Here is a 25,207-nt window from a genome sequence, read left to right on the forward strand (position 1 = left end):
TACATGTACCCACACTTATGCTGGGAATACACGGTTCGTTTTTGCCTTCGTTTAAACCTTCGATTCGTTCGGTAAACGAATCGAGTGTTGAAAACGTATGTGAAAATAGTCATAATCTCATTATAGTTTCGATTAATAGACCCCAAAAACGAACGACTAGTGATCGAACATGTTTGATATTATCTCTCTTTATCCATCTAATCGAGCCATTGGTAGGCTTGATGGCTGTTCAGATCGATTATACATTCGTTTTTGCTAGTCCGTCCCTGTAAAAAGGGATTTTCGTTTCGTTTCTTTGCAGCCTTCGATCATTGGAAAAACGAAACCATCAGAATCGGAAAAAAAAACTAAACCGTGGGTGGTGATATTAACCGTATGACTGATTATTTCGGGATCGAAAAGGACAAAAGGCACAATCGAAACGAAGGTTTAAACGAAGGCAAAAACGAACCGTGTATTCCCAGCATTACATTGCCTAGGGCCTGACAGATGTTCTTTGTTCCGGTTTGTACCTTTTACAAGTACTCTTACCAAGGACTAGTTTTAGTCTAAAGGGAATAAATATAGTAGTCTACATATCCTTCTCACTTCAGTTGTCTTGTAAAATTCCTAAGCGTTGGCAGTTAAGAGACGAATTTCATGTTACATACTTTTAATCAACAAAATTGTAATATGCAAATTAGAGGAGTCGGAGTCGAGGAGTCGGAGTCGGTGGAATCCTAAACTGAGGAGTCGGAGTCGGTGGATTTTTGGACCGACTCCACAGCCCTGTATTAAATGCAGCAGACTTTCGTTTGTGTTTTATTTATTTTTTTTTGTTTTTTTTTCCCCCCCGTGTAAGAAAATGTAAATTGGTTGTGAGCTAGCCCATTGATTTACATGTGCTGTCCTCCAATGGGTTTTTGCATTGTGGAAAATGCGTGTGAATCTTGTGAATGAAAACCCTGCCTTAAACATCATAAAATAAAACTAGCCTCACTTCTATTAAGTAGCTGAGACAGCATGCTGGCAGATATGGAAGTTTGTTTACTAAAGCATGTTGACCTTTTACTTTGACTGATAAATTGCCATATCCTCTACAGGTGCTCTGCTGAGATTAGGTGACATTTATGGGTATATAAATATTATGCAACACACAGAAATGTTGAATTTATCTCTGTGTATTACTGTAAAAGAAACACTATGCATGGACTAGAATGCTCAGCCCCATTGCCTTACATTTTAGCCATTAGAACGTAGTTGTACATGCCCTGAGGGTTTTAGCTTCGTATTTTTATACTTGCGCTGTAAAATGTCACACAGTACATTTTAGGATCTGGAGGGAGGCGGGAGGATAAAGTCTCAATACATAGACAAGATGAGGTAAAAAGACAGTGGGAACCTATCATTATGGAGGGTGGAGAGGGGGGTGGGGACAGTGTAAAGATTAAGGAGGTTGGTAAAAATTCAAGTAGCCAATTTCATGTAAACAAAATTGGTAAATGTGGTGGTAAAAATATAAAGTGCATGGTAACCAATGCTCGGAGCCTTGCAAATAAAATAGACGAACTAGAGTTCATTCTGAATGACAAAGGCTATGACATTGTGGGAATAACCGAGACATGGATGGATGAAAGCCATGACTGGATAGCTAATTTAAAAGGATACAATGTGTTTAGGAGGGATAGAACAGGGAAAAAAGGTGGAGGGGTTTGTCTCTTTGTTAAGAATTCTCTTACAGCTGTCCTCAACGATGAGATGGAGGAAGATTGCGAAGATGTGGAGTCCGTTTGGGTAAATATTCATGGTGGAAATAAAAGTTGCCAATTGCTTATTGGGGTATGCTACAGGCCACCTCTTATTAATGAAGCTGCAGAACTGCGATTACTACAGCAGATTGAAAAAGCTGCAGGTAAAAATGAGGTCATAATTATGGGCGACTTCAACTTTCCAGACATTGACTGGAGTATTGAGGCTACCCATTCTGGTAAAAGCAGCAGATTTCTGGCAGCACTACAGGACAATTACTTGACTCAAATGGTAACTGAACCAACTAGGGGGAATGCGTTACTGGATCTGATCATTTCTAATAGACCAGATAATGTATCAAATGTGCAGGTTCAAGAACATTTGGGAAATAGTGATCACAACATGATAACGTTTGAGCTGGTGACTGATAGGCCACGGGGCAGCGGGACCACTAAAACTATGAACTTTAGAAAAGCAAAGTTCACTCAAATTAGGCAGGCACTAAGTTTGGTGAACTGGGATAATGTACTACAAGGGGAAGACACTGAAGGGAAATGGCAAGCTTTTAAACTTATACTCAATCAATACTGTAGTATGTATATCCCATATGGAAACAAAATGTCTAGGAATAAAAAAAGGCCTCTATGGATGAATAGAAAGGTTAAAGATAAAATGAAGAGGAAAAAGGATGCCTATAAGGTCTTAAAACAGGAGGGGACAGAGGCTGCACTAAGCAATTATAAGGAGTGCAATAAAAATTGTAAAAAAGAAATTAGGCAGGCAAAGATTGAAGCTGAAAAACAAATCGCTAAGGATATCAAATCTAACCCAAAAAAGTTTTACAAGTACATTAACTCTAAAAAAAGAAAGGTTGACTGTATAGGACTCCTAAAGGATGAGGATGGGAACTCAATGGTGGATGACCAAGGTAAGGCAGAGTTATTAAATGCTTTCTTTGCTTCTGTCTTCACAAAAGAAACAGCACTGTTGCAAACTACAGAGGCGGAAGAGTCTCAATCTTCTAACTGTAATATTAAATACTTAACGCAGGAAGAAGTGAAGGCAAGACTAAATAAATTAAAAATAGACAAGGCACCTGGCCCGGATGGCATGCATCCTCGGGTCCTAAGGGAATTAAGTTCAGTTATAGATAAACCCCTTTATCTTATCTTTTGTGACTCTCTTGCAACTGGCAGAGTCCCAGTGGATTGGCGTACAGCCCACGTTTTCCCATTATTTAAGAAGGGCAAAAAATCTGATCCAGGAAATTATAGACCTGTAAGTTTAACATCAGTTGTATGCAAACTATTTGAGGGGTTACTAAGAGATACTATACATGACTTCATAGTAGAAAATAATCTTATTTCTCAGCATCAACATGGGTTTACTAAAGACAGGTCCTGTTTGACTAACATGCTCAGCTTTTATGAGGTAGTGAATGCTAATATGGATATTGGGAATGCTGTAGATGTGATATACTTGGACTTTGCAAAGGCCTTCGACACTGTTCCCCACAAAAGTCTGGTGCAAAAGTTGAGGATGCAAGGACTGGGGAAGAGTCTGTGTTCATGGATAGGGAACTGGCTAATGGACAGAAAGCAAAGAGTTGTGGTCAATGGATCATACTCAAAATGGGAGACTGTTAGCAGTGGGGTCCCACAGGGGTCTGTTCTGGGTCCAGTGCTCTTCAATTTATTTATTAATGACCTAGTAGATACAGTAGTGAGCAATGTTGCTATTTTTGCAGATGATACAAAATTGTGCAGAATCATTAACTCTCAGGAAGATAGTGTCATATTGCAACAGGATCTGGATAGGATGGCTATATGGGCACATACATGGCAGATGAAATTCAATGTTGACAAATGTAAGGTCATGCATTTTGGACGTACTAATGGTCTAGCACCATACAAAATAAATGGGATACAGTTGGGGACATCAAACTTGGAGAAGGACTTAGGAGTACTCATTGACAACAAGTTAAATAATCGTACTCAATGCCAAGCAGCTGCAGCTAAAGCTAACAAAATTTTGGGATGCATTAAAAGGGAAATAAAAACTCGAGATGCTAGCATAATATTGCCCCTGTTTAACTCTCTAGTAAGGCCACATCTGGAATATGGAATTCAGTTCTGGGCACCACATTACAAAAAAGATATTGCAGTTTTAGAGCAGGTGCAGAGACGAGCAACAAAATTGATGCGTGGGATGGAAGGTCTCACTTATCGAGAAAGGTTAGATAAACTAGGTTTATTTAGTCTAGAGAAAAGACGCCTTAGAGGGGATCTAATTAACATGTATAAATACATCAGAGGGCAATATAATACCTTGGCGGATGAGCTTTTTGTCCCTAGGCCTTCTCAAAGGACTAGAGGACATGATCTGCGCATGGAGGAAAAACGTTTTAGCCATTTATTTAGGAAAGGGTTCTTTACAGTAAGAGTGATTAAGATGTGGAATGCATTGCCACAGGAAGTCGTTATGGCAAACTCCATACCTGCATTTAAAGGGGGCTTAGATGCTTTCCTTGAGTTGAAAGACATCCATGGCTACAATTACTAGGTAATGCCTAATGATGTTGATCCAGGGATTTTATCTGATTGCCATCTGGAGTCGGGAAGGAATTTTTCCCTTTAGGGGCTAATTGGACCATGCCTTGTAAGGGTTTTTTCGCCTTCCTCTGGATCAACAGGGATATGTGAGGGAGCAGGCTGGTGTTGTACTTTATACTGGTTGAACTCGATGGACGTATGTCTTTTTTCAACCAAAATAACTATGTAACTATGTAACAATTAGCCTCTTGTTTGCCTGTGAAGAATAGGACTTTTCTTTAGTGGTATGTACAGAGTGTACAGGGAAATTATGCCATGGAAATTGTGCTAATCAAAAGACACTACATAATACCAGGCCTCTGTGTCTCTTGTAAAGAGCACAGCTTGTTGGGTCTGCTGTTAACCATATTGTAAATATTATTTTTGGTTTCCAAATAATGAAGCATTGTTAATGCACTGTACTTTTCAAGGTATTCATATATATATTTTCTGAGTTACAGGCATATGCGCTAGTGAAAGATGGGGCTTGACATTTTATTTTTTTATTATACTGGGTAAATCACATCTTGGCATCAAAACTAGTTTTATATTTAACACTGAAGGGTTTAAAATAAGAATAGATGGGCATAGTGCCAGAGAAAGTCAGAGACTGTGAATAGTTGCTGCACGGGGGGGGGGTTTGAGTTAGGGGTATGCATACTGCTGGAGGGACTTCTGAGGGCTTATAGCGGACCTGAACTCACAACTCCTCTCTGCTCTAAAAGATACACCGCCGCATAATAACCTTTACAGAAAAATATGTATTTGTTAGAGCCTGAGCCCACCAACGCACTTGTGCGCAGTTGTCCGCTTTTCAGAAACGCATCAATGTTACAGATGCTGAAAAGCGGAAACAACTGCGTACAACTGCGCTCAACTGCAATAGTGGGCTCAGGCCCTTACAGCTGATACAAACCTTGAAATAAATCTGCACTGTTCCTACTTCCTGATTCATGGAAGCAGACATAACAGCCTGTGCTTTCAAAATTAGCACATCTGCCTTATCTGCCATGGCAGTCATGTGACACAGAGGAGAGATCAAATTACATAGTTACATAGTTATTTTGGTTGAAAAAAGACATACGTCCATCCAGTTCAACCAGTACAAAGTACAATTCCAGCTGTCCCCCACATACCCCTGTTGATCCAGAGGAAGGCAAAAAAAACCCCACAAGGCATGGTCCAATTAGCCCCAAAAGGGAAAGATTCCTTCCTGACTCCAGATGGCAATCAGATAAAATCCCTGGATCAACATGATTAGGCATAACCTAGTAATTGTAGCCATGGATGTCTTTCAACGCAAGGAAAGCATCTAAGCCCCCTTTAAATGCAGATATAGAGTTTGCCATAACGACTTCCTGTGGCAATGCATTCCACATCTTAATTACAACTTGTGATTAGACACAAATGAGGGGGAGTTAAACCGGCCTGAACTCTATAAATACATATAGGGTGCATTTCTCTGTTTTTCCTTCTGCCCAGTGCAAGAGTTCACTTTAAAAGACATCCAAGGTGAAAATTAACTGACGTGATAAACAATTGTATCTATCCTCCTTCTCCTAAAGATTACCTTTTTTTTTTTTTTTTATTTTTTTTTTTTTATATCCCGCAGTTTTATTTTATTTTTAAATATCATTTTTAAGTTTACTGTTTCATTGTCTCTGCTCAATGACACATACATTGACGTATAAATCTATGACCGGTTGACCCTTTTTATGTCTTTTCTGTTCTCAGAAGCCATTTACTGGCAGGAAAGTGTTTTATGGCTGTAGTTCCTTATTAGTGAGGGTTACGCTATAGTCCAACTCAGTCCTGACCCAGACAGAAACTGTCACTTTCATACCTGTTGTTTAACTCTTTCAGGCAGAGAAAGAAAAAAAGGAACACCGCATAGTCATTTCTGTGCTTGGCACTGTACATACATGTCTATCTCATTATGACACCAGGGCTGTGGAGTCGGTACAAAAATCTTCCAACTCCGACTCCTCAGTTTATGAAACCATGACTCCGACTCCAGGTAACCAAAATGGCTCCGACTACTTAGTCTAATACTTAACAGGGCTTTGTATTTTGTACACTAATCATCCGACTCCTCAGTTTATGAAATCAACGACTCCAACTCCGGGTACCCAAAATGGAAAAACAATGCGTATTGCTAGAAATCAACAATCATTACAATAGATAATCTAGTGTTAGCAGGATTCAAAGTTATAGACAATGGTGTGAACCATGCAAATAGGAACAGCCTATTAGGTAAAGTGCATAAGAGGTATAGAAGTGAAACAAAATAGGAGATACTTGGCCCAGAGAAAAGATGGTGGTATGAAGGTAGCACAGCAAAGAGAGACAAGGTTCACCTCAAGACTATCCCACTAGTTCCGCGGGCGTCACCCCGCTTATGCAAGGAGAGAGGTCACCCTATCATTGATAATAATTTTGCCTTCTTGCGGTCCAGTGCTGCTGTCTACATCCAAGATCTTTAGTATAAAGACCATGGAAACATCATTCATCTGCTGTTTCCAGCGATTCAGTCTTGCAGTGGGTACTTGGCTTTGGATCTGCTAGCTGTTAAGCTACATACCCACAGAAAGATAATATCAGGGAACTTCACCAAGGAACAATTGTTCCCAGATGCATCTTTCATTATCTCGAATGATGGCATGCAAACGATTGTTCAAATTTTTTGGTAGTCCATTGACATTAGCGCAAATTTAAACGACCATTCGAGTTGAGATCCTTCATGACAAAAAAAAGTTGTGCTTTTTCTTAAAGCGGACCCAAACCAAACATTTTTTTAATTCAAAATATTTAGTTGCACCACTATGACGCATACAAACATAAATAAACACTCCTTCAAGCCTATGAGCATTTCAGTGCATGCTTTTCACCCTCCTCTTTGCATAACTAGGGTTATACAGGTGGCAGCCATTAGCAATTCCTCCTTTGCTGGGCAACATCTAATCCACCAGTTTGCCGGATTGTTTGCCGGCAATATGAAAGGAAGGGAGGGGTTTCTCCAATAAATGTAAAATATTTTATATTTGTCATCATGCAGCTGAAAATAGGCTGCTATTTTTTTTATTATAATTTAGAAAATAGATTTTATTTCTGAAATCTTGTATTTTTAGTTTGGGTCCACTTTAAAGAGAACCTAAAATGAGGTTCTTCAAATGAACATTACATAGTTACCTTGCCATCAGTTTCTCTCAGAAGCTCACCATTTTCTTCTTACAGTGATCCCTTCCAGTTCTGATAACATTTTGTCAGAACTGAAATATATCAGTTGCTGTCAGTTTTGTATCAGTTGCTGTCAGTAACAGCTGACAGGAGAACTGATGTGTCCATGTTTCGCTATGGCTCAAGTGGGCGATGTTACAGTTTAACAGTGTGCTGACCAGGAAGCTGTTATGGGGTACTACCCATTTTCAAAATGGAGGACGGAGAATCCCATTAATCACAGTGGACACACAGGACGCAGGAGAGGAGAAAGAGATTGAGGAGTAGACTACACAGGAGGTAAGTATGACTTGTGTATGTTTATTTTGACTTTTAATCTTCAGTTCAGGTTTTCTTTAAGGGCTTGTACACAATGCTGAGCTTGCGCTGCGTTTTTTTTTTTTTTTTTTTTTTTTTTTATCGCAAAGCCTTCATGAAAATAGAAAATCGCATTGCACCAGTGTGTACAGGTCTTCGCAATTTTCACAATTTTTCAAAAGACCTTGCGATTAAAAAACACATGCGTTTTTTAAAAGCGCAGCAGTGTGTACAGGCCATTATACGATGTTATGTGATGTCAATCGAAACAACTGTTCGGGTAAAATCGTGCACAAAAAATCTTGCCGTGGGTATGGACCTTTAGATCTGCTAGCTGTTAAGCTAAGTAAACAAACACATGGGAGATTTGTCACCCAGAGATTGGTAAACGTTCCCTCATGCAACAATTTGGGGAGCCTGCTCTACAGACTCATCCCTAGCCTTTTCTGTCGCTATGGAGGGGGGCAGAGGGACAACAAATGGTGGATGACTGAGTAGCTTCAATCGATTGGTGGGGGTTGAAAAAAAAGCTATGCGATTGGTAATGTTCAGGGGTCGTTAAGGATCTGACAGGACTGTACACACAGCTATTGTCTGCTGAAACAGTCGTTATTGGCTCTTTCCATCAATGGTTGTCGCATGTGTGTACATCACTTTAGATCTGCTAGCTGTGAGAACATGAGGAGTCTTTCAGCTCACTTGACAATTTACAGAATGTAAATGTGACGCACTTTCTCTTATTGTCAGCCTAGGCTAGTTAGAGGAGCAGGAACCGAACGTCATACCTTTTTTACATCTTATACAGTATTATAATATTATAACAATATTCATTAGTTTTGGAATTATTACTGTATTGTGACTGCATAAGATTTTGTTTGTGTTAGTATGTGAAATGTTCATTGCCAACTCTGTGTAAGCAGAGGATCTGTGCGGCATGTTGATTTTCCATATTTTCTGTGCAGCATAATTCTGTCTATATATTGACTCAGCTAAGATTCAACCATACAGTTCATTCTGATTCATATAGTAAGTGACAGCTTGACCAGAGATTGAACCAGTGAACTCGTGGTGTGCTGCATAATATTCTGTTGGGATGTTATCACTACACGTTTTGACATCTTTCTTTCTTGGATGGGCGTAATAAATAGGAATAAGTGATGTTAGGCTAAGTAGGCATTGACAGCGTCAGACAACTGCCTACCAAATGCCTATAGCATTATGTTGTGTTTTGAAAACGGTTACAAACCTATTTAAGAAGAGCTTAGTGAGGCGCTCAGACAAACTTAAAAATGCTGGGCAGATGAAAGCTACCATCCCAAGTTCCCAACTGCTATTTTTGCTTTATGGATGAAAGATTCTTATCCTTCATCTTGATTATCTTTTACGTCCTCTCCTTGTGTTTTTGCATCTCAAGACTTCTCATGAACTTCATGCTTTCTTTGAAATTTGCTCCCTACCAAGTGTGACATGCTTTAACTATTGAAGGCTTCAGACATACTGTTAAGTCAACAATTTACCAACCTTTAGCACCTATAGGATGGCTACAAAGCAGGCATCTTCACAAAAATTGTTTGCGGGAGGCAGGAAGTTACTGACTTGCTTTTTTCCTAACCTATTAGGGCAATTTTTGAAAACAAACTTTCAGTTGCTGAAGCCATTATTAGGCCTAACCATATTTTCCTCTCCCCTGGTGTTGAATATTTGGCAAAAATATTGAAGCACTTTTTTTTTTTTTTTTTTTTTGGGTCCGATTTTCAAGCCCAATGTATACTTTGCTAAAGTAGCTTTTTGTTGTGGTAAACTCAGGAGGCACTGCAGGATGAAACTCCTTTTTCTCTTTTCCTCAGGTCTCTGCTAATGTTGTGGCATCATTTCTTGTAGCTACTGTTATGTACATGGGACTTTCTGTGTTGGTCAGAGGAGTTAAAGAGAAACTCCAACCTAGAATTGAACTTTATCCCAATCAGTAGCTGATACCCCCTTCTACATGAGAAATATGATTTTCACAAACAGACCATCAGGGGGCGCTGTATGACTGATTTTGTGCTGAAACCCCTCCCACAAGAAGCTCTGGGTACTCTGGGCAAACTGCCACAATGTAACAATGTTCACAGACAGGAAATGGCTGTTTACAGCTGTCTCTAACAGCCAGAACAGCTAGAAACGGCTACATAACCTGCCCACAGTAACAATGTCACCATGTAATACATGTCAGAATGTGAATCTGGGAGAGGAAAGATTTTACAATGAGCAAACACTGACTAAATCATTTATACATAATTATTGTAAAAAATGAAGCACTTTTTTTTACTACATTTTCACTGGAGTTCCTCTTTAAGGGTAAGTTCATCCCTCTAAACTAGGTTTAGAGGGAAACCTGGTATGTTGTCTGAAATTCTGAAGCACTGCTCTAGTTTTTTTAAAAGCTTGGGTAAAAAAAATTAGATAAGCAAAGGGAAGCCTCAGGATCCTATTGAGGCTTCTCTCTCTGTTCTAATGTCCCCTGTCGCTGAGCGTGGCACCCCTGAAAGTTAGCGACAATGCATTGTCTCTAATCACATTGTGCCCGCGTGAGCCCAGCCATGCTCAGTAAGCCAGAGCTGAGAGCTCTGTGCTACTGCACATGTACGGCCATGCTCTCGTCTACTGTAAATGTGTTGATTTTTATTTTATTTTTTAGTTGTAGTTTTACTTTTTGGCCACAAGCCATGAGTTTGTTTACATGACGTCACTCTAAGCGTAACATATACGCTTAGAGCAGGGGTCTGAAACTCGCGGGCCATTTGCGGCCCTCGATGCAATATTTTGTGGCCCTCGCCGGCAAAAGCTTCCTTATAGTTCGCTTCAGTGCTCCCAAGTAATCCGCCGCATCCCCGCCGCTAAACGAGGGCTGCAGAGCCCCCAAATCGCCCGGGGGGCAATCCGCTGGCATTTCCTGGAAGGGGCCGAGCTTTCAGCTTCAGCTCTGCCCCTCCTGACGTCAGTCGCCGCACGGATCACCGCCTCTCCCCGCCCCTCTCAGTGAAGGAAGAGTGAGAGGGGCGGGCAGAGGTGGCGATGCGCAGCGATTGTGAAATTCCTTATGCGGCCCAGCCTCATCCTGACTTTGCCTCCTGTGGCCCCCAGGTAAGTTGAGTTTGAGACCCCTGGCTTAGAGGGACGCAAGAGCCAGAAAAAGCGAAACTTCTGTCGCTGTCGCTTTTTCTGCGGTGGAGAGGAATTAGTGAGCGGGCACCATGGCCCGATTCATTGATTCCTGGGCTAACAAACCGCGGGCCGGGAGCGCACGCGCGCGATCGGCCGCGGGAGTGCACGGACGCGCACTTGGCAGCTTGGACGTAGCTAGTACATCCCGGAGGCGAAAGTAGTTAATGTTTGTAAAAGCAACAATACCAGATATGTACTGGTGTCCCACTTTTCCTGCTCTGGAGTAATTGCGCCAGTAGAAGTAGCCCCAGATATATGTGCAGCCATTTTAGGTAGACTGGAATAGGTGCAGCTTGTACAGGTAGCCAGATAAAGGTGCAGCAAGTATAGGTAGTCAGGAATAGGTGCCCCAGTATAAGTAGCAGATATAGGTGTCCCAATATAGGTAGTAGGTAAAGGTGTTCCCAGTATAGGTAGCGGGTATAGTTGCCCCAGCATAGGTAGTAGGTATAGGAGGCCCCAATACCGGTAGCAGGTATAGGGACCACTGCGGGAGCGTAGGCCAGCTTCATCCTCTCTCCCTCCTCATGGGCCCATCCCCTCCGGCAGCAGGCTCCTCTTTTCTCTCCCGATCCTCTATGACGCATATGTAATTGTACGTCATACAGGAATTAGAGTGAAGAGAGGAGACTGCTGCCGACGTGGGCAGCATGGATCCAGCGATGGCGTGAGTAATTACACTCCGACCGCTGCTCCAGCCTTACAGGGAGGCAGAGGAGGGGGGCCCATGTGGAGGGAGGAATGTTGTCGGCGCTCCCCCCCCCCCCCCCCCCCATAGCGTTGTTGTTCAAATTCGGGCTTCCTTACTCGGAAACCCGGATAATTCAGTGCACAGCAGTTCAGCGCCATTACTTGCGGATAGAGTCACTGAGTTGCATTCCATTTCGCGCTTCATGGGACTTTGATGCTTCCGCCTTCCGATTTGGAGGGAGGAAACTTAGCAGTCATGTGAAGCGTGACAGAACCATCTGACCTGCATGCTTGTTCAGGTTCTACTCTATGGCTAATATTTTAGAAACAGAGGATCAGCACAACTGCCAGGCAACTGGCAGTGTTTAAAATTAGATAACTGTCAGCCTCCATAGCCCGCTCACTTCAGGTTCCCTTTGACTTTGCCCTGTGTTACTCCATGTTTTGAGTCATGTATTAAAGTAGAAGTACGAACGCCATACATCAATTTTCACATTTTCGGTTCTCTAGCCATGCAATTTTTTACCCGGTCATGATTAAATATGCTTCAAGAGCAGTGTTCTCTCCAGGCTCTTTTTTTGGGGAGCACCCGGCTGTCATTGGCTCGCCTCCGCCTAAGGTGTAAGCAGAGTTGCGCCAGCCCTGCATTCCCCCATCACATCCACCCAGCTACTTTTTTATGCCACCTGGAAAAAAATTCTGCGAAGAACACTGAAGGTTTTTTATTTTATTTACAAGACCTTGTATAGTAGATGCATTTCTTGTCAGTTGCTCTTTTAATTTAACCCTTTCATTGCTTTCATTTTGAAGGTCTGTGGTGCTGGTAGTCTGGTGGAGCATGGTTTATATTTATCTTTATGCAGTCATTTAGTTACCTGAGACACCCTTGGGGTATGTGTTGTTGGAAATGGTTGCTAACTCTATCTTAAGCTTGCACAATGAGCTGGTTGCTTTGGGAACAGTGTTATGGTTTATCAATCCTGCATGTGATACCTTCATAATTAATACTAAAGCATCCCGCCTACGCACCGCATTGATGATGCTTTGTGAACCTCTCTCTAAAGGTCTCTTTTCTCTTGACCGTTTGGATGCTCCTCTGTGTTAGATAAGCAGATCCTGATAACACAATTGAGGCGCTGCTATCACAGCTCACAGATGGTGGAGCTTCCCGTGCTCTGCTCCTATGAATCATCACTCTGTTTTCATATCTGCCTCTTATTTCCTTTTGGATGTTGTACTTGTGTCACTACAAGCCGTGATTACACTGATTATTATTCTAGCAATACAGCTAAACATTTAGAACAAAAACATTTTAGCTTAAAACACCAATGGTCATCATTTATTTTAGTGAGTAACCATGGCGACCCACTGCTACCAATCAGATTTTTACCCTGCTTTAGTTTCCACTCCAGGCAAGAATATTATAGGGTTTCTCTTGGGCATTCCTGCCAAATGAATGCAGATACCAGGAGCCAGCTGGAAGTTTTTAGGAGTGCGTTCCACAGTCTACGATTAGAGAAAAACTCAAGTTAAGTGCTGGCTGTAATCTGTAAGAAGCCATGGCTACCTGGCACCAGGGATGTGCCCTGCTTACAAGCCAGCCCAATTAAATGATAGTACATGTTTTTATTTTATATCAAAATGCACTATATAATGTAGACTATAATGCAGACGTGGAGAGCGCAGAAAATCAGACCCTGGATTTATGTAAAAGTGGGATAAGCCAAGCCGCAAAGTAGGAAAATGTAGTGAGTTTCATCATTTGTTTGTTTTTGTTACTTAGAAGGGCACTATGGCAGAACTGCACCATTGTGTTATCCCTGAAGCCAGCCATATAATAGGAACTGCATAACACTCTCAATATGCTTGAGTACTTAGGCATACTTTCTGTCTGCTACTCTGCCACTGTTTTCTACAGGTGAACTCCTGCTCACTAGGACTCCCTCTAACTAGCAAATCTGTCTTTGCACAGGCAGATTGTTCTGGGCTCTCATATGCAGATGCCCAATAATAATATACAGTAATCTGTACAAAAAGGCATCTAAAAAAAACATAAGGTGTGTGTGTATACATACACAATGACAGTCGTCCATTCAAGTGACTGTTCAGGCCCGAGTGTTGTACAGACTCGTCACTAGGCTTCAGGCAAGGGATGTTGTCTTTTTGAGGGATGCAGTCTTTTTGCTATGGAAGAGTGGGGAGGAGGCAATCCTTCCAGCTGGTGGGGTAAAGAGGGAAACAAAGTAATCTGAGGCGGTCTGGCACTCCGGACCTCTCAGCAACGCATAAGGGAGGCTGATTCTCAGCAGAGGCAAAAGAGTCGATGACTATTCCACTGTACTTCAGTTGCCTCTTCAGTTGCCATGTCTAGAAGGCAAAGACAGGAGCTGAAGCAACCTGCAGCAATGAAACTCCTCAAACGTGTTTATGCTTTTTTTTTTTTTTTTTTTTTTTTTTTTTTACACCTCTCAAAACTAGAATGAAGAAAATCCTGAAAATATGCAGTATTCACACCAGAGCTTCTTCCTACCCATATGTGGTTGTAAAAAGACATGTGACTTGCATCTATGTTCTTGAAGAATGTAATTGCCCATTTGTTTTAGTGGCCTTTACATAATACAGATGCATAGAGCAATGTAAGGCGGAATGTTTTTCATGTGCAGCACGTTACCTTATTAGCAATAATGTCATTTTTGCTGTTTAAAGAGAATCTGTACTCTGAAATTCTTACAATAAAAAGCATACCATTCTATTCATTATGTGCTCCTGGTCCCCTCTGTGCTGTTTCTGCCATTCTCTGCTGCAAACCTGGCTTGTAATTGCCAGTTTTAGGCAGTGTTTACAAACAAACTAACCAGCTTCTAATAGGCTCAGCTAAGCAGAGTGTGTTAGTCACACAGAGCCTGCAGGGGGTGTGTACAGCTTCTAGCTAATCACAAGCAGCCCTGCACATTCCAGTCTGACTGCCTCAGCCTGACTGTGCCGACTATAGAGAGAAGATTAGATCATATAACAGAGATAACACAGCTACTGTGCAATTAGGAAAAGCTGCAGTAAGCCAGACCACATTAGAAAAGGCATAGGAACTTATAGCATAGAAGAAATAAAGATAAACAATTTGTTACAGAGTCTCTTTAAGCTTTTATATCTCTTTACAGGCTAAAAATGCCATTGTGTGACCCAGTGAGTCCTTAGAAAAGATGGATTTTACAAGTGTATTAGTGGTTTCTACTATTGTAGGCTGTAATTTGGAGTAATGAGTGTCTCCATATATAAAAAATATGGTTCTTTGACCTTTTTTATATGATATTTTGTGCAAAATTACACATTTATAAGCTGGGGATATTGGGGTTAAACTAATAATTGGCCTTCCCTACGTCACAAAACTTTAAAATACACCTGAAGAGAGAAGCAAATGGTTGCTGCCATATTTATTTCCTTTTAAAGGCAACATTAAAGTGGACCTGAATTAAAAAAAAATGTAGTAATTCTTAACTAAAACTCGTGATGAAGATTAATAGTCTAATGAAAATAAAGGAATAAAGATATTTTGACATTTCAGCTGTCCTAATTGTTGTCTGGTGGAGCGTACCTCTATATGCTGGCTGGCATGTGTCAGTTGCTAGCCAGTTCCTTCCTCCAGCCCCTTCCTCTGATTACGCTTAGTAGTTGCGGTTCCCAGTAGGACTAGCACAATTCACCTGGTACCTTGGTAAATGCACAAGGAAAAAATGCCTTATTTACTTTTTAAAAAATAATTTAAAGGACCACCGTCACAAAAGTAAATTTAAAATACATCTGTACAGATACATATAAGAAGTGCATTTCTCTCTGAGTGAAATGAGCTGTGAATTTTTTTTTCTGCTATGTTGCTGTCATGTACAGACAGTAGTAAAAGTCAGACAGAACTGACAGGTTTTGGACTAGTCCTTTTTTTTTCATGGGGGATTCTCGGTATTTCCTTCATTCTTTACAAAAGCACTCCCTTGAAAGGATCTGTACAACGTCAGCCAGCTTCCCTACCCACTTACACGGTGTTTTGGCAGTTGGACAGAGCAACCGCTACTCAGTAAGTGTTCTTGAAAATAAAGAAACCATCAAAAGTCCCCCATAAGGAGATGGACTGGTCCAAAACCTGTCAGTTCTGTCATATTTTTACTATCTACTGTAAGTTACAGCAACATAGGAGAAAACTAATTTATAGCTCATTTTACTCTGGGATATATGTACATTTTATACATATGCATACATACAAATTTGAAATGTTAACTTTTTTTTTTTTACCATAGTGGTCCTTTAAATACACCAATCATTTTAAATGCCAATAGGAGAGCAATGGGAGTGAATATTAAAAGTACTTCCACTTGAAGTGACCCAAAGGCAGTCAGTTTAACTTACCTGGGTCCTCTTTCAGCCCCCTGTAGTCCTTCAAGTCCCTCACTGTCCCCTCGTTCTGCTTCTGTGCACCTCAGAAAGCTGTCCTGATTGAGTCTTGTCACGGGCTACTGTGCATGCATGGTCCCACAAGAAACCTCATGCATGTTCAACTAAACACCTTTTTTCATGATTTTTAAGATTCATGAATTTTCATACAATTTGCAAAATCCTGTATGAACTTGAAATGATTTGCATCCCATTGACCATCCCTACTCATTAAACATTTAGGGCTCATTCACTCTAGTTATCATCCTGATTTATAACTTCTTGCTTTCACTCTAGTTAGTGAGTTGAAACGCAACTCGCTGACTCTTGCAGCGTGAATGATAAAATGAAAGTGTATGGACTTTCATGTTACCAAGCAAAACGCACACTATGTGCAATGAGTCAAAACTTGCTGCAACTCACATAGTGTGAATGAGCCCTTATGACAGGATTTTAGATGTAGAAGCCTCATTTCACACATTTGTGCACTCTTGATTACTGAGCTCTTAAAGAGACTCTGTAACAAAAATTGCATCCTGTTTTTTATCATCCTACAAGTTCCAAAAGCTATTCTAATGTGCTCTAGCTAACTGCAGCACTTTCTACTATCAGTCTCTGTAATAAATCAATGTATCTTTCCCCTGTCAGACTTGTCAGCCTGTGTCTGGAAGGCTGCCAAGTTCTTCAGTGTTGTGGTTCTGCTATGAACTCCCCCTTCCAGCCCCTCTATGCCCACTGCCTGTGTATTATTTAGATAAGGGCAGCTTCTCTCTTCTCTCTTATCTTTTACAAGCTGGATAAATCGTCCTCTGAGCTGGCTGGGCTTTCACATACTGAAGAATTACAGACAAGGGCAAAGCTGTTTGCAGGAAGAAACGAGCAGCCTGAAACTTCAGTGCATGAGAACTGCAGGGGGAAAGAAACACACAAATGATCTCTTGAGATTCAAAAGGAAGGGTGTATACAGCCTGCTTGTGTATGGATGTATTTTCTATGTGTGGACATACTGTACATCAACCTACTTCCTGTTTTGGTGGCCATTTTGTTTGTTTATAAACAAACTTTTTAAAACTGTTTTTAACCACTTTTAATGCGGCGAGGAGCGGCGAAATTGTGTCAGAGGGTAATAGGAGATGTCCCCTAACGCACTGGTATGTTTACTTTTGTGCGATTTTAACAATACAGATTCTCTTTAAATGGTATTTACAGTCTTGTGGCTGAGAATTGCTTCTCCTGCTAAGCATGCCTTGCGAAGGCTCGGACCTGCATCTGTCAGTACATTATGTCACAGGACTGGGGTGCTTCACTAGACTTCCACATTCATTTCACTTGCAGCCATTTCAGTTTGGTTATAAATAGACGAGGTTAATTTTCTGTTTATGGTCAAAGAATTTAAAATGCTGTTAAAAGTGACAGGTCTCTGCAGAGTTAAAGAGAAACTCCAACCAAAAATTGAACTTTATCCCAATCAGTAGCTGATACCCTCTTTTACATGAGAAATAGAATGATTTTCACAAACAGACCATCAGGGGGCGCTGTGTGACTGATTTTGTGCTGAAACCACTCCCACTAGAGGCTCTGAATACCGCGGTACTCTGGGCAAACTGCCACAATGTAACAATGTTCACAGACAGGAAATGGCTGTTTACAGCTGTTTGTAACGGCCAGAACAGCTAGAAACAGCTACATAACCTGCCCACAGTAACAATGTCACCATGTAATACATGTCAGAATGTGAATCTGGGAGAGGAAAGATTTTACAATGAGTAAACACTGACTAAATCATTTATACATAATTATGGTAAAAATGAAGCACTTTTTTATTACATTATTTTCAGTGGAGTTCCTCTTTAAAATCTGTCAAGAATCTCATTCTGTTCAGTTACCAGAAGAACATCATATGTTTCATTTAAATCAATTATCGTGTCCTCTGGCAAGTGCTGTGCAGGAAGTATTCATAGCTGGTTACCAGGGCTGTGGAGTCGGAGTCGTGGAGTCGGAGTCGTGGAGTCGGGCAATTTTGGGTGCCTGGAGTCGGAGTCGGGAAAAAATGCACCGACTCCGACTCCGACTCCTAATGAATTTGTAACTGTAATTAAAATAAAAAATATGATAAAATGTTCTATTTCTCAGATAATAGTCATTAAAAATAATGTATATATACAGTATATATACAGTAATAGCTGTGCTTAGTCCACAAAAATGAAATAAACCAATCAAAATTAGTTACTTGTGCTGCTTCAATAAAGCAGTCCCCGTATTTTTAAGGTCAGATATACATATCTGATTGTGACTGTATATATGATGTGTACACAGGAATCTCTTATATATACTAAATAACATCTATGCTGTAAGAATAAAGCCTGATGTGTAGCTATGTCACTAATAGAGATGGTCAATGAGATGGAAATAATTCTGCACTGATGCTGATTTATGCAAATGTATGCACTCCCTTTGCTGATGAAATCAAATAATTTGATATGTTGTTAAAATTTGGTTTGGTGACTACAAATTAAAGGGTAACTGAGACGGATGAAAAGTAAAGTTTTATACATACCTGGGGCTTCCTCCAGTCCCCTTCAGGCTAATCAGTCCCTCGCTGTCCTCCACCACCCGGATCTTCTGCTATGAGTCCTGGTAATTCAGCCAGTCAGCGCTGTCCGGCTGCATGCCGCTCCCACAGCCAGGAACATTCTGCACTTGCGCAATAGTGCTGCACAGGTGTAGTATGCTCCTGGCGGCGGAGTGTGTGCATGCGCACTACGCCTGACTGGCTCAAGTACCTGGACTCATAGCAGAAGATCCAGGTGGCGGAGGAGGACAACGAGGGACTGATTATCCTGAAGGCGGCTGGAGGAAGCCCCAGGTATGTATAAAACTTTAATTTCATCTGTCTCAGGTTTACTTTGTTACACAGTAGTACTATACTCTACATATGCACTCCCCACAGAGCTGCAGGGAATCCACTGAGAATGCTGTGCACATTGAACACAGAGGTGTTGTCTGTTTACAATCTCCTCATTCCCCTGCAGAGTACCTGCACATCATTCTTACATGTACCCACACTTACACTGCCTAGGGCCTGATAGATGTTCTTTGTTCCGGTTTGTACCTTTTACAAGTACTCTTACCAAGGACTAGTTTTAGTCTAAAGGGAATAAATATAGTAGTCTACATATCCTTCTCACTTCAGTTGTCTTGTAAAATTCCTAAGCGTTGGCAGTTAAGAGACGAATTTCACGTTACATACTTTTAATCAACAAAATTGTAATATGCAAATTAGAGGAGTCGGAGTCGTGGAGTCGGAGTCGGAGTCGGTGGAATCCTAAACTGAGGAGTCGGAGTCGGAGTCGGTGGATTTTTGGACCGACTCCACAGCCCTGCTGGTTACAAGTAAAAACACAGATTCCCATTGTATGCTGTATAGTGATATACAGCCTTTGTAATGTACATAAAGTAATGGGAGTTTCTCAATAAAAATGACTGTATTGAGGAAATTCAGACAGAAAAATTGAGAGTAAGGCCTCATTTCTGTATAGCGTACTTTCATGAGCACATATGGAAACATGATCACAGGGACAGCACTTTTGAATCGCAGCGCATGGTTGCCTGCATTTTGGGGCAATTGCACCCGCGATTCCATTCAGTATAAGGAATGGGATCACAAGCTCCACCCTCGGTAGTGACGCGTGGCTCTGTGTTGCAGTTGAAACGAGCCCTAAGCATTCATTATACAGTAATATTGTATTCAGACTCTCATCCTGTGTACACCATTTATTTCTTGCTCATGTAAATTCAGTATCATGTGTATCTGGGAATAAACTAGGGGCCAAACCCACTATCTGACCCAGTGTTATAAAGTAATGCACAGCACCTGCTTTTTCCTCCATTGGAGTGCAGATCCCATTCAGTGACACTGCATTGGAAATCGCTGCATTGTGGGATTTGTAGTTTAACAGCTGGAGGGCAACGTTTGCAGATCAAAAATGGAAATTGTGGACAAACCATAATTGCTGTCATTAGAATTGGGAACCTTGGAATGAAATGAGTGGAAGGGTCTCAAAACATTGCACATACTGCTATTCCACAAGGTGGTTTTTTTTTGTAATTCTTTTTGTTTTCAACTTAAAGTGGCACTTAAGTCAAATAAGAGTTTTACTCACCTGGGGCTTCCCTCAGCCCCCTGCAGCTGATCAGTGCCCACATAGAGTTGCTCCGATCCTCCTGGACCCGCCGGCGGCCACTTCCGGTTTTGCCGTCAGCCGCCGACTCGGGCTCGGAACGCAAGTGATTCTTCACGGTCCCAGCCACAATAGCACCCCCTATACTGCTATTGCAGCCTTCCTTGCCGCAATAGCGATATCAGCTGGGTTCTGGTGCAAAGATCTGCATCTTGCAGAAAATGGACCTAGCCTCTTCTATATCAGATATTTAAGAGTTAGAAGCCAAATATCTGCAAGTGGGCAGGGCTACATGCTGGAACACAGCAGATACGGGGCTCCCGTAAATCTTATTATACAGACAACATACTGGGGCATTCACGTGGACCATGACAGGTCAGGATGGCTGACAGGGTAAAGTGTCAGTTTCCTGGCCAGGAGCTTTTTGTTCCCAAAAGATACCATCTTAAAGATGCTTTATTTCTAAGCGTTGGCAGTGATGAGATGCCTTTTATGTTATGTTATTTCAATCAACAAGATGTAGTATGCAAATTTAGAGGAGCCAGAGTCTGTGGAATACTAACCTGAGGAGTCGGATGATCTTTGTACCAACCCCACAGTCCTGGTTGTGATGATTGTGATAAATAGCTGAATGTAGTGGTTCATACTGTATCTACAGTAGTGACATTTGTTGTAAAACTGGTGGTAAAATGGGAAAAGGTATATTTATCCATACACTTAACCTTTTTCCATTTTTAAAATGCATACAAAATAATTATTAGATAGAAATGTCTCCACAGGACAATCGAATCCCCCTGCCCTGCAAAAAAAAAAAACATACTGTATACACATACATCACTTGGGTGTCATCAGTTGTGCTAATCATTGCTCATTGTCAGAACTGCTTTGGTCTGTAAGACAGATGTATGCAATCCTGCTCACGTCAAGTGCGGTTGTGTTAACGTTTGACTAAATTGGACCCTACAAGATTCACTAGCTACTATAGGTTACTTTTTTGGTACATTTTGCTTTTTCTCAAATAAAGGCATTTATGTTTTTATTGTAATGCTGCACAAATGTCATCTGGTCTGTTGTGTGAATTGGCTCTTCCATGTGTTTGTGTGTTTGAAAAGCATCTGTTTTTGCTGTGATGGCCTGTAGCTGTTTTATAGTAAACAGGTATGTCAGGAAGTGCCTGCCTCCTGCATAACCACTATTAATAGCAGAAGATTGCAGTGATGCAGTCTATTTTTAGATGTATCTGTAGCAATTTATTTCACAGATAACTGTATTGCACGATGCCATCGTGGTGAGCTTTGCATGTCACGACTTCTTCTGTTCTGTCGCATGGCCACGCTTTATTGTTTGAAGCAGCAGCGAGCTGCCTGCATGAAAGCTGTAAGCTCAGCTGGTAAAATCTCCATCCAGATTACACAAATAATCATTCACAGGATGCACCATCTGCAGATCTTTGTCACCCTTTAACTGCAACTGCAAAAAAAAGTAGTACATTCTTTCTGGCTTGTACCTATGCAGATAATGTTTTCTTTCTATTAAATATAAGTGTGTTTCTTGCTTCTGCTGGCAAAGGGTAGCTATTTGGGCATCTTAAGCACAACACATAAAGCCAGACACTTTTTTTTTTTTATAGAGTTTGGGCACCATTTGCAAAGTAATTTTGCAACCTTGTCAGGATTTATTTACGAAAATAATTGACAAAAGTAGTAAGGGGTTGCAACAAGATTTTAGTTGAGCATTTGTTTTTATACTATATAGATTAAAAGCGATCACTGGGCATAACATTATGTATAAAACATATTGTTGAAACAGATGCATATAGCCCATGGATTGTAAAAAGCAAAATAAAATTGCAAATCCTTCTGGACATCATCCTCTCCCTTCTGTTGTGGACTTAATCTTAGGTTCATGCCAAGTCCGATATCTGACCGCTTTCTGCAACAGACACAAGCGGACATGTTGGGAGATCCTATGTTTTTATAGGATCGTTCACATGTTTGATTTGAATGTGTCTTGCATAACAAGTCCTATAGCAGAGTATCTGCGACATAACCATTACAACAAACGCCGTGATTGCATGGACTGACAGAGGATTGTACATTGGATGTGCTTTGTGTTAACCTAACCTTAGTACATTTGCTTATGTCTTAGGCTGGTTTCACAGTGGGACATTACAGGCGCACGTTAGAGCAGCCTGTAACGCAGCCCACCGCACAGTAATGAAAAATCAATGGGGCTGTTCACAGTGCGGACGTTGCGTTACATTGTAACGCTGCGTCACAAGGCAACGTACTGCATGCAGTACTTTAGACGCGGCTAAGCCGCGTTAGACTGCTTGCACATGCTCACTAATGTTGGGGAGGAGCGGAGAGCGGCCAGGCACATGGCTAATTAATATGCACTGCACGTTATGACGTGCAGTGTTTACTTCCTGGAGCAGCCGCTCTGTGCGGCGATTGGCCGGCGGGACCACGTGATGCCGCATGCGCACAAGAGTGCGCATCACGGCATCACTGACGCCAGAGTGAGCTGCACAACGCGGCTCACTCTGACGTCCAGATCCAGCACCACCAGGCGTTCCGTTAGGGGGACGTTATGCGACCTTAACGCCCCCTCTAACGCAACGTCCTGGTGTGAAATTAGCCTTAAAGTGGGCCTGAACTCTGGCACAGGACAGAAGGAAAACCTATAGAAATGCACCCTGTGTGTATGTAGAGAATGTAGCCTGTATAATTCCCCCTCATTTGTGCATAATCACAAATTGTAATCTGATCTCTCCGCTGTGTTACATGACTGCCTATGGCAAAGATGGCAAATAAGCCCATTTGAAAGCATCGGCTGTTAATATGGCTGCTTCCATAAATCAGAAAGTAGAAACAATGCAGATTTATTTTAAGATTTGTATCAGCTGTAACAAATTAATGGTTTTTTTTTATTTTTTTATTTTAAAGGTTATTATGCTGCGGTGTAGCTTTTAGAGCATAGAGGAGTTCTGAGTTCAGGTCCACTTTAAAGCATACCCGAGGCAAGCCTCTGGCCAAAAGTCAAATACTTACCTAAGAAGGGGGAAGCCTCTGGATTCTGCAAAAGCTTCCTTCACCATCCTCTGGTCCACCATTGCTGAGCGTGGACAACCTCCCCCCCCCCCCCCCCCCTTTCATTGTGTGGGCACACTCATGCATGAAGAGGACCGCGGTCGCGATGTGCTGGAGGGTCCGTGCAGAGGCGGCAGTCCAGAGGACAGCATGGGAAGCCTCTGCATGATCCAGGCTTCCCTCTGCTTCTGTAAAGGTAGCCATACACTGGTCGATTTGCCATCAGATCCGACCAACAGATAGATCCCTCTCTGATTGAATCTGATCAGAGAGGGATCATATGGCTGCCTTTACTGCAAACAGATTGTAAATCGATTTCAGCATGAAACCAATCACAATCTGTGAAGCTGCCGCCCCCCGCATACATTACCTGCTCCGGCTGACGTGTGTCCCCTGGTCTCCGCTGTCCCTTCTCTGTGCTCGGCTCCTCCAGCCTCACTGAACTTCCTGCCGGGAAAGTTTAAACAGAGGGCGCTCTACTGTTTAAACTTCCTGCTGAGACAGGAAGTTCAGTGAAGCTGGAGGAGCCGAGCACGGAGAAGGGACAGCGGAGACCAGGGGACACGAGCCGGCCGGAGCAGGTAATGTATTGCCGCTAGTGTCGGTCGTCGGGCATTCGAACGTCGCTATCGACACACTCCCGACCCGCCGGCGATCGAGTGAAATCTTCCGCACAGACGAATCGACGGGATTGATTTCGGGCGGAAATCGATCATTCTGTTGGTGTTTGCGCAACGATTTCACAGCAGATCCGTTCACAGGGATCGCATCTGCTGTATATCGGCAGGAAAATCGTTAGGTGTATGGGCCCCTTTAGTATTTGATTCATGACCCGAGATCCACTTTGGGTTTTCTTTAATATAAATTAGTTTGATTGCATGCACGCACACACCTACACAGCATTGTTATACATTAAATCCATGATGGCTCCTCTTTTCTTGAAAAAAGTTATTATTGCAGGTGTTAAATAAATCCTGGCTTGGATGTAGGATCATTTCTGTTCTTTAGTCACCTTCAGCCCTGCAGAAGGTTGCTACTTTCACAATGTCCATGCATGCTACTTCTAAAGCACAAAGAGTATGTGTGCAGAACAGTTGTTGAAGAGGGCTATTTGTATAACCTTTTCCACATCTTTACATTGAAATCAGAGAAGAAGCTATTTTCTGAAGTGTGCTTGCTGTGGGAATTCCTATGCTTCACTGTAACTAACACTTTGGATTATTGTCATCTGAAACAATCACACTTTATTGTTTTGAGTGCCAGTTTTGGACTTGTACAGACAACCTCTTCTGTTCTGTGGAGAGAAAATACAAAAAGGAGACCCAGGAGAGTGACTTTACATATTACTTTTGGAAAAAAAACTTTAGTGAAAGTAAATTTTAGTTGTCGGCATTGCTCTCAATATCGAATCTCACACTATATCCATACCTTGCTATAGTTGTAGGTGTGTGTAGAGGTGTTTTGGCATTCTGAATGAGGGCAGGAGAGGAACAACTAATACTGTAGAGTATTAGAGACAACACAGGAAACATTAAAGCAGGCCATACACTGGCTCGATTCACGGCCGTTTCGACAGCAGATCCGATCCTGGGATCGGATCTGCTGCCAATCGCTTGCGCTAAACGCACCCGCCGATCCGATTCCCTCCCGAAATCGGATCGGACCGTCGATCGCGCCGTGCGGGAAATTACCCTCGATCGCCCGGCGGTAGGAGCGCGTCGCTTGCGGCGTACGATTCGGGCCCGATCCGAGCATGTATAAA

General features: G+C 41.9%; 1 protein-coding gene and 1 long non-coding RNA gene across 2 annotated transcripts in view; one reads left to right on the plus strand and one right to left on the minus strand.

Annotated features, from left to right (window-relative positions):
* The window catches only part of DAPK1 (death associated protein kinase 1), a 264,648-nt gene that overhangs the window by 46,003 nt on the left and 193,438 nt on the right, over positions 1–25,207 (plus strand). The gene's annotated exons all lie outside the window — the stretch shown is intronic.
* Positions 24,298–25,207, minus strand: part of LOC137518861 (uncharacterized) — a 39,759-nt gene continuing 38,849 nt past the window's right edge. Inside the window, exon 3 of the long non-coding RNA XR_011020916.1 lies at positions 24,298–24,739. This is a non-coding gene — a long non-coding RNA (uncharacterized lncRNA). The remainder of the gene's footprint in view (positions 24,740–25,207) is intronic.

This window comes from Hyperolius riggenbachi, chromosome 1 (assembly GCF_040937935.1).
Source record: "Hyperolius riggenbachi isolate aHypRig1 chromosome 1, aHypRig1.pri, whole genome shotgun sequence".
Lineage (NCBI taxonomy): Eukaryota > Metazoa > Chordata > Amphibia > Anura > Hyperoliidae > Hyperolius > Hyperolius riggenbachi.